Genomic DNA, 10,292 nt, shown 5'->3' with positions numbered 1-10,292 from the left:
CACCACAACGCTTCGTCTCATCGGACCTCACTCCGTGCTTTGTCAACATGGTTGATTTATTTATTTATTGATTGATTCTTTATTGGTTTATCTTGCCTGATTGTGTGTGGATTAGGCTTGTCTCGTTGTATGTTCAGATGTAGGACTTTGGAAAAGTCAGTGCATCTTTGGCGTCAAATGTTTATAACTACATTAAAACCAAAAGTTCCGCGATTGAAAATCTGAAGCACAACTTTGCAAATGCCAATGCACATTTCGCATCAAACGCTTATGAGAATTTATACCCATAATGTTTCGGAATTGACATCTATGCGCTCCGTAGATTCCGCGGCCTCCGCGACATTCCGCGATGAGCCCGTTCGCCATCAAACCACCCTTGAAATTTGGTGCTCGGATGGGGCTCCTTGCATTATGTGACTCCCAGTGCACAGGCGTTGCCACGAAATCCAGGCCGAGTTGGCAATGTTCGCGGTGAAATGTCTTTTCGAGCGTGAAAAGGACATTCTAGGCAAAATCCAGAATGATTTTCGGCGCCGGAGGTTGCTTTGGTCAGCCGTGCATCATGGACAGCATGAAAAAATTTTGGGGGGGGGGCTGAAGTCCCATAAGCCGCCCCCCCCCCTGGCTACGCCCCTGATGCGGTCCTCTTTGTGGGTTTGTATTCACCTCGATCTTAGAAGGCGCTCTCACCTTACAGTTCGTGCCCCTCGAAGCTGTCTAAGAGGGGTAGAGTTATGCTGCGCTTCAATAATTTGTTGCAAAAATGTGGTTTTCATGCAATGCACTCAAGCCTCCAGACGCAAGTAGAAATGCGTATGGCAGCTGCGTTTCTCGGACACATAAGAAAAGCTGAAGCGGAAACTATGTTAAAAAAGCAGTAGGGGCATCACACGGACCGGGACAGCGCGGTCCCTGTGGAAAAGCAGAAAACTCAAAGTACTACTGCAGGTACGTATGCTGTTGCACAACATAAGGAAAATTGTGAACATCTTTGGTGTCCGTGAGCCTCGTCGTGGTCTTATCGGCAGCCCCCGGAAGCTCGTCAGCTCGAGCAGCTGCATCGGCCAGAAAAAGCAATATAAACAAACAAACAAACAAACAAATAAATAAATAAATCTGTTGAGCAATCACCCACATAGTCAAATAAGCGTCTTGTTTGACACAGGTTATTCGCTGTATCCCTTTGTCATGCGGGACGGTATCGGCCCAAGTGGCCGATTTAACAATGACTGCCTGAGAGAGCTTAAAGCATGCCTTTCGAAGGCCAATGGTGCGCACATGCCGAGGCATGCCAGACAGTGCTGGTGCACCCCGATGTTTGATAGTTCCAGTGTTACGGGTGGCAGACAGACAAAGTGAGCGAGAACGAGAAGGGGGTGGACTTCTGGTTCTTACATAACACAGGTCTCGAATCCGGGAACATTGATGCCTTCAGGTTCCTATTGAACAAATATGTATGAGAATTTCACGAGAACTTCTGTACGCTAATATTGCTCCGTAGACTCAACGACGTCGTACGTCACATGTGTACGAGTGGACATCGTCACTGAACGAGATCGTTCTCGTGTGGCTATACTGAACGAGATTATTCTCGCATAGCTATGCTTGGCGAGATAGTTCTCGCACGGCGATGCTCAACGATGTCGTTCTCGTTTGTGTATGGTACATGAAAATGTTCTCATTCAGCTATGCAAAATGACACTATTCTTATTTAGCTGCATTATACAAGTGTTCGCATTTGTGTTGAATGAGTTCTTTTGTTCATGCAATATTTTTGGTGAAGTTCCACACAGTAACACCTTCTGCCAACATTGCAGCGATTAATATCGATCACGTGAGTCGGCCGATGTGCCAGCTCAGAGACAAAGAGGACACTTTTTAGGGCCCACAATTAACACAAACCATCTTTATTTCGCATCCCGAAGCATGGTGGCCAGGTGCTTGTTCAGGTCCTTCAGCCTCCTTGCCTCCGTATCCACAGTGCTCGGCGTTTTTGAAATAGTGCTCGTATGCGTCTGCACAAAAATGTAAACAAAGCAGCCAGCCCTGTTAGATTACAACAAGCCATTGGAACTGACATGCACCATAGGTAGCTCCACGGCATACCTGATTGTTCTGGTTCTTGCATGATATTGTGTGTAAAGCGTGAACATCTCAGAGAGAAACAGGAAAAAAAGAACACGGAGGCTTCTGAGTTTTCTACCTACGTAAGTTTGATATTTCAAGATTAACCACAGCAGTTGAAAGCAAGTGCTCGTCCTCGCATTCTGTTGTTCTCGTCTCTGTTAAATGTTCGTGTTTCACAAACAATAGAAATGGCTACAGAATTGCAATACAAGACCACAGAAATAGTGGTCTTAGTGGCAGAAACGCACAAACCGGATGTGCCTTTCCGTACAATAGTCAGTGAAAACAACTGTTGGCAGGTTATGGTTAGCCGCTTTTTGCAAAAACAGTTGAAGCATTTAACTATTGACGATCCTTATGGCATAAAGGATTCTGTCGATGTTTCCTTGCTGGAAGACAACCATTCAGTAGCCGACATTTTTTCTGTTGACGTCGAAGATCTTTACTATTCTATACCGCATGATGAGCTATTTCGCAGTGTGATGACGTGCATCGAAGAAAGTGGCGAGGTAGATTTTTGCAATGCCACCTGGTTATCTTCGGAAAGTTTCATGTCCCTTCTTGAATTTTATTTAAGTGCAACTTTTATCCTGTTCGAAAATAACCTTTCTATCCAGAAAAATGGTGGTGTATTGGTTCATGTGTGGCGCCTGCTCTTTGTAATATTTTATTATCTTTTGTCTACCGCGCGCTTAAGAATGCCTTAAACAATGACTCGGTTCAAATTTTTATATATGTTGATGATTTTCTTGTTGTGATAAAACAGACTAACAACGAATGCTCCGTGACGGTAGCTGATATTTTAACACTGTTCAATGACAATGGCAAAGGTTTAACTTTCACACATGAGCTATCTAGGGACGGTAAACTCCAGTTTTTAGATTTGCAGCTATCCTTACAAACAGGCCACGCCTGTTGGATGTACTCGCCACGCGCACGTAAGGAACTTTTACCTTACGCGTCTGCGCACTCACAGACTGTGAAACGCGCCATTGCTTTGATTTGTTTAGAATCTTCCTTAATGAAATCTTGTCATCACTCTGCGAACATGAGTTTCATTGCACAGTTAAATAGGCTGCAGGCTGCTGGTTACCCAAGTGTGGTCGTGCGTCAGTCTCGGACGTATTGCTTCAGAAACTGAAAGGGAAGCGGCACAAAAGTAACTGCATCACACAAACGAGGCCTGAAGTTGTGCCGTATTGCCACAGAGTGGCTCACAATCTAAAGAATGTCGCCACTAAATACCAAATTCCGGTAGTGTTTTCCGCTCCTCAGAAACTGTCAATGTTGTGCAGCCGTATTTCTAAAACAAGTAAAAAACCTGATTGTGAAAAGAACCGCGTGAAGTTTGTAGAATCCAGCGTCGGTGTCGTTTATAAGATTCCCTTGTCATGTGGCAAAGTGTATGTAGGGCAGTCAGGCCGCTGTGTTAACGAGCGCCTTAGAGAACATGAGCGATCGATACCAACAGGCACAGGTTCCCATTTGGCTCAGCATTGTAAAACATGCTAATGCAAACCCATGTTCCGTGATACCACGATTTTGAAAAAGAGCCGTGCCACCACCTCCCGAGAGTTATCGGAAGCATTTTTCAATAAGTCATTGGAGTCACAGTGCATTAGTGTGCCTTGCTTAACCTTGTACAGCGCTGAATTTGTTTTTTTTTTATTCTGTCGCATGCGTGCGCTCTTTGGATCGGATGTTGTTGGTGGCTCCACCGCATCGCGCTCACTGCGCATGTTCCTGTGGTTTGAGCGGTCTATAAAGGAGTGACGCAATAAAATGATGTCAGTTGAGAGTAGCGCCTTGTCCTGTCGTCTTTCTTGTGTGTGTTGTTTTGCGCTAAACAAAGTATTCATGAAATATAACCAGCTCATGCAAGTGAATACACAGATTTCACAGCTTTTTGCTACCGCACAGCGGAATATGCAGATGGAAAACACTGCATAGATGCCAGAGCAGAATTGTTTACAGGAAAGATTAATGCACCTTTAATGCCACTATAAAAACTAAATGACAGTTGTTGTTAGTATGTTAGAGCACTGAATATGAACAGCTTCTATTACATAACATTTCAGCTGCTGTCTGGCCCTGCCCCCGATACTGCACTGGTCAAACAAAGGTGCAACCACACTTTCTACAATGGCTTTTCGTATTATTGCGTCAGCTTTTTAAGGCTAATTTTAGCCCCCCCCCCCCCCACCCAAGTTATCTGGGAGCCGTTGCATCACAGTGACGACAGCTCAGACAAGGATCTGTTTGTTCGACAAGGTTAATCTTCCTCTTGTGCTTACTTAAACCTCCCCTCAATTTACTAATTATGTGGCACAGCAACACAATTGTTATATGCGGCCTCTTTAAAAATGCCTAATTTATTGTACAGGCAGAAATAGCTTCGCTAACCACAGCACTACTCAATTTTCATTAAAAATAATATCCTACTCCTGAAGTAGTGCAACAACTACAGCTACCAAACTGGTTGTTCGCTGGTGTAAAATATAATTAGCTTACCGGCTAATGTAAAAACTACAATCTTTTTTATCGTCATATCAGCATTCATAGTAGCCATGCCATGTGTCGCATTCGCAGTTGTGCAAGCAACATGCATTGCCGATTTATCTGTTCTTGCCCTTTCGCTTCTCACTTGATATTGCTGGGCAAGCAGTCAAACTGGATAGTTAGACACTGGCTGTCACCTCCTTACCTTCCTTATGAATTGTGCGTTAAATGAGGATTTTTTCTTGGTGAAAGAGTTCTAGTTTGAGGCCTAAACAAGCTCCATGGCTGTTTGCATTTAAGGAGTGTAAACATCCACTGAAAACATGTACATGAGGAACAGTGCAGAAAGAGCACTTTAAAAAAAGAACACGAGTGTATTTATCACCAAGCCCAACCCTTGTGTCTTCTTAAATATTTATCACGTCAAACTCAAAACTGATACTGAGGTGCAAGGTGTCCACGGCATATTACCTTGTGAAAGCACAGTGGTGCCTGGATGTTGTGGGACCAGCTCGGACGGGGAGATCAGCACTGATCAGCAACGCTGCAGTCTGCTTATAGCTTTTATGCAGGCCCAGCCACACCTGCAATAAAACAAGTGAGCTTGGTGCCACAAGAGTACTGTATTTACTCGCATATTGATCGCACTTTCTTGTAAAAAAATGGTCGCAAATGCAGGTGTGTGATCATTATGCCGGTTAAATTTCCCGCAAAAAGAATTTTTTTTCATCCCGCGTTTGCTGCGAGATGGCAACAGGTCAAGAAATAGGTGGCTGCCACTGTATGTAGTGCGGGACAGCGAAACAAAAGTGGCGGCCGGCGTAGCAAGCTAAACACACCAAGTGCGCCGAACGCGATTTTTTTTCTCTCGAGTACATTACTTGCATTGAAAGTTTCTTCCATATCAGTAATGAATAATGTCGTTAATATCGGTAAGTCTGTGGCAATAACGTCACCATGTCCACTATGAGGGGGCAGAAACAGATGGGCACGCTTAGCTGCCAGTGACATAGAAAGACACGGCGGGCATGCTGCGGAAACTGTGGCATTTGTCTTCACTACTATCCTAATACAGCACGTTTCTGCTAAGAGTGGGCAAATATCTTAGCTGTGTTACAAGTGTCGGCGTATGGATAGGGTACACTTCTATTATATCAGTGTAAACGTGGCTGCTATCGTTGCCGCTCGTGATTTGTTGCGTGCCCACGAGTGCAGATGAGAAGAATCGAAAGGCATATTTTTTTTTGTTGACCACAACCATTACAAAGCCTACACATAATAAAGGCAATTTTGGTCGTAGCTTTTTGTCATGGAAGTGCGGAAAGTGATGAAAGGAATGAAAACGAACATCTGCTTAAAAATGTTTGGTGCGTGCAGACCGCTTGGTTTATCTTGAAGAGTTGTTCGCGTAGCATTCGACAGATGGTAAGCGCGATCAATAATAGCTAGACTTGGCGCATGACATATCGCTGCAGGAAGTTAGGCGTGCAATCATTACACAGGAATTAAAAAAAATCGAATTTGGACGACAAAATTCAGGGCTGCGATCAATACGTGAGTGCGATCATTATGAGAGTAAATATGGTAAATATAGAAAGTGACACTGTGAACAAAGCAATACTTATTAGGTATGAAATGCTGATATTCGCCCGTAGAAAGCTTTAAGTAACAAAGCCTGTAAGATAAGAAAAATGAAATGTATGGGCCATCTGTACAAGAATATTAATCATAGGTCCCTTCATTTTTTAGTCCCTTCTCCTCATCATGCATAGATGGCAGTCAGGTTAAGTAAACTGGACCAGATTGCCACATAGTGTAAGCAAAGGTGGTCAGTTTGTGGACCAATTATGATACCATAGCACGACATGCATCCCTACAGTTACCAATTCTTGCTACCCAATTCCATGTTTAATATAAGACTGGAAAGTTCACTATCATCTGCAGAACAAACCAAATTGTTCTGGAATCAAGTAATCTTTCACTACCTGAGAAAAAAAAAAGCATGCAAGAAAGAGTACGTAGAGCACAGAGGTGTTGATGGATATTAAATACCACTGTTGTGCAGTAGACACCACGTCGGCAAAACAGGCCAATGCATAAATGACTGGATCTGCAACCATGGTAACAGAATGCTCAGATCCCTGTTTAAAAAATTTTATACCACAGGTCATTTGGTGGTAACTTGGTAGTGCAAAGCTCACTTGCATTATTTTGTTTGAAAACTATGCAACTGTGGCAATGTGTTACGAGCATAGGGCTGGCAAGATTTGTGAGCCTTTCCTTATATGTGTGACAGAGAATCTGCGAGTTGGCTCGCCCTCTAGTGGATTATCAGATAGCAAGACTGCTTATTTATCATTGTAAAACAAGTGTCATAGTAGCAGTGTTCCTTTTCGCAGTTGTGTGAGAAACATACATTGTCGATTTATCTGTTCTTGCCCTTTCACCTCTCACTTTATATTGCTGTGCAAGCAGTAAAATTTGATGGCTGTTAGAATGTTATGTCCTGTCACCTCCTCACCTTTCTTATGAATAGTGCATTAAATAAGGCTTTTTTCTTGGTGAAAGAGGGCAACTTTAAGGCATAAACAAGTTCCATGGCAGTTTGCATTTAAGCATCCTCTGAAAACATGTACATGAGAAACACTGCAAGAAGAACGCTTAAAAAAAAAGAACACGAGTGTATTTATCACCAAGGCCAACCCTTGTGCCTTAGCATATTTCTCAAAACTGATACTGAGGTGCGAGGTGTCTATATCATATTACCTTGTCAATGAAGCAAAACACACTGGTGCCTGGATCTTGTGGGACCAGCTCGGACGTGGAGATCAGCACTGATCAGCAACACAGTAGTCTGCTTACGCTTTCTGCAGGCCCAGCCACACTTGAATAAAAACAAGTGAGCTTTGTTTCACAGAAGTATAATATAAAAAGTGACACTGTGAACAAAGTAATTCTTATTAGGTATAATTGGGAATGAAATGCTGATATTCGCCCAAAGAAAGCTTTGAGTTAACAAAGCCTGCCTGATAAGAAAAGTGCAATGTATGAGCCATCTGTGCAAAAACATAAATCGAAGGTCCCTTTTTTCGCTTCTCTCATCCTCCACGTGCATAGATGGCAGACAGGTTAAGTAAACTGGACCAGACTGCCACGTAGCGTAAGCAATGGTGGTCACTTCTTCGGGGAACAGCCTATAGGCTGCTTCTTGAATGAGTATCAGAAAATTCTAATAATGCATAGATGCATTATTCACAAGAGGCCTTGTTTCTCTCAGAATGCCACAGCCAATCACATATGTCAAATTGACCATTTTAAAATGCATGCAAAGTACAGCATAGCTTTGAGGGTACCCCAAACTACTGAAATTCACATCAGCCAAGTTCAGCAGACAACACCATAATCAAGTCTCTAGAAGTTGTGCATATTATTGCAAGTTGACAGAATAATGAGGAAGAGAGGGTGAGGGAGATGGTGCCACTATAGCATAGTTCAAACTCTATCCCACATCATGTGCAGAAGGGCAAAGAATGCGCAGCTTTCAGTTATACTCTCACCTGTGACAACTGCACCAGGTTTACTGACATGCGTAACAAGGAGTTTGTGATACCAGGTTATTGCATCCTGCAACTGATGTGACATCAGAAATCAGCTTCAAGCTTGACGCTAAGCTATACTAGGGACACATAATGAAATGGCTACATTAAAATCTAAAGCAAAGGTGTTGAACATTGTTTGCCAGCCTGTGCACTTCTAATTTTACAAAAATTCTAGACAGAAATCCTGTGTTGGAAAGACAGCACGCACTTTCCTAAAGCTTTCTCTCAGCATCCACACTTTTCTATGCATACATTATTTACCATTACTTACCTTGACACGCTGTACACAAGCAGCACACTTGGAAAAGCAGAAACTAACATGTTTTTAGATCAGTGAGTTTTTCTCAGTGCTTTTGTTGCTGCAAACTTAGCCTGCTTCTGGAACGTATCTTAATAAACTTACCTAAAGCAAGTGTCCCTCTGCTATTTTTATTAGGGATTTTTCATTGCTAGCAATTAAGAAAGCAAAGCGCCAGGACTATTTTTTACGTGCATTTTCGCAATCCTATGCCACCCAATTTCTCAACAGCTTTAGAACATCTTCACTAATAGAACTTCATTCGCTTTACTTATTGGAACATTAGTAAAATTGTAGAATAGCAAGAATTTATAAATTGCATGAGAGACTCAGAAAAGTTGACAGGTACCAAATACACGAACAGACAATAGAACACATAAATGGCTGTGACCGTTTAGTACGTACCTTGTCAAAGCAGGCAGATCAGATGCTTTGTCGTGCTGTTCAAGCTGCATAGTGCCGCAGCCTATGTGGTGCAGAGATGCCTCCGTCTCAGGAAATTGTGACATCCCTAAACAATAAATGTTCAGCTTATTGTAATCACTGCTGAAACTGCAAACTTGTGATTTGACAACATCACGTCAAATTGTGGAAAGCTCTCGTACAGCCACCTACATGAAGCTGCATCCGCTTAGAGAAATTAATTATTTCATTCTTACATCACAGGCGGTTATTCAACGTGTCAAAGGCACGAAAACAAACAGAACACTAAACACAAGAAATACAGGTTGCCTTGCCGACAATCTATAAGCATCAAAGTTTGCATACAAGCTAAAATCTTCTCACGAGTCAGATCATTTGGATGCCGTCGCGCGTTATCGTTAGCTGTGAAAACATTTGCGCAACACATCAACGTACTTCTAGAATTGTCTATACTATTTCTTGCTGAGAAATTACGTACAGAAGCAGTCACATTTCCTGCTTGAATTTTTGTGCCCGTTCAGACCAAGCGATGACCCGGCGCTAGCATACTTCATAACAAAAAGAAAATATTAGATGAAGCTCTTAGCAACATTAATTTCGGGGTCATTTTTGTGAAAATGTTTGCTAAATGTGCACTCCGATATCGAACGAACATTAGGGAATCACTGTTATTGTTCTTGTAGCTGTACTAATCATCTTCTGCTGCGCATGACAAGGTACACTACGTGAACCATAAGAATGCGCCAGGTACCATATTTACCTTCCGAGGCGAGCGCTCCTTCGTGTCCGTTCACGCCGCATCGACTGCACCAACAGTCCGTCCAGCGTAGTGTTGAATTGCGGTGAACTATAGCACGCGATAGCCCAACTATCAACACATTCTTCCGTGCACTGTGACCCGATGCGGGAGCGGCGAGACAAAGAAGCGCGAATTGACCGCACTACGATAATCAACAACGGCGCACCGCAAGAAACATACAGCGAGCTAATAGCGTTGCACAGGCCCCAGGGCTTAATGATCGTTAATTCACACAAAAAAGGAGCACATGTTCTCTAAGCACCGCGTAAATATGATCAAACGATCAGCATCACATCGGCCGCCCGGCGCAACAACGCTTACAGATCCTCAACCCAAATCCTCGCCTATGCGCACCATGCAGCCCGCTGCCGTTCTCGCCACCGCAGCACTGCCATCGACCTCCGCGCCAAGCATCCGAGCGTCGTCAGCTATAGCCTGGCACAGTTATGGTTGTTAGTCGCGGCACTCGGCATTGGCATGGTGCTAGCTGAATAAAGCAGCCGTTATTTCTTTCTGTTGTTGTTTAAGCTGAAGTATAATATTCTAC

General features: G+C 43.2%; 1 long non-coding RNA gene across 1 annotated transcript; it reads right to left on the bottom strand.

Moving 5' to 3' along the window:
• Positions 1-7,422: 7,422 nt before the first annotated feature.
• LOC139051575 (uncharacterized) lies at positions 7,423-9,952 on the bottom strand. The gene is made up of 3 exons (XR_011509432.1): positions 9,707-9,952; positions 8,929-9,034; positions 7,423-7,510 (listed from the first exon to the last, which is right to left on the bottom strand). It is a non-coding gene; the product is annotated as an uncharacterized lncRNA (long non-coding RNA).
• Between the last annotated feature and the right edge of the window lie 340 nt (positions 9,953-10,292).

The sequence above is a fragment of the Dermacentor albipictus genome, unplaced genomic scaffold (genome assembly GCF_038994185.2).
Source record: "Dermacentor albipictus isolate Rhodes 1998 colony unplaced genomic scaffold, USDA_Dalb.pri_finalv2 scaffold_12, whole genome shotgun sequence".
NCBI classification, from domain to species: Eukaryota; Metazoa; Arthropoda; class Arachnida; order Ixodida; family Ixodidae; genus Dermacentor; species Dermacentor albipictus.
This window is presented reverse-complemented; position numbering and strand designations above follow the sequence as displayed.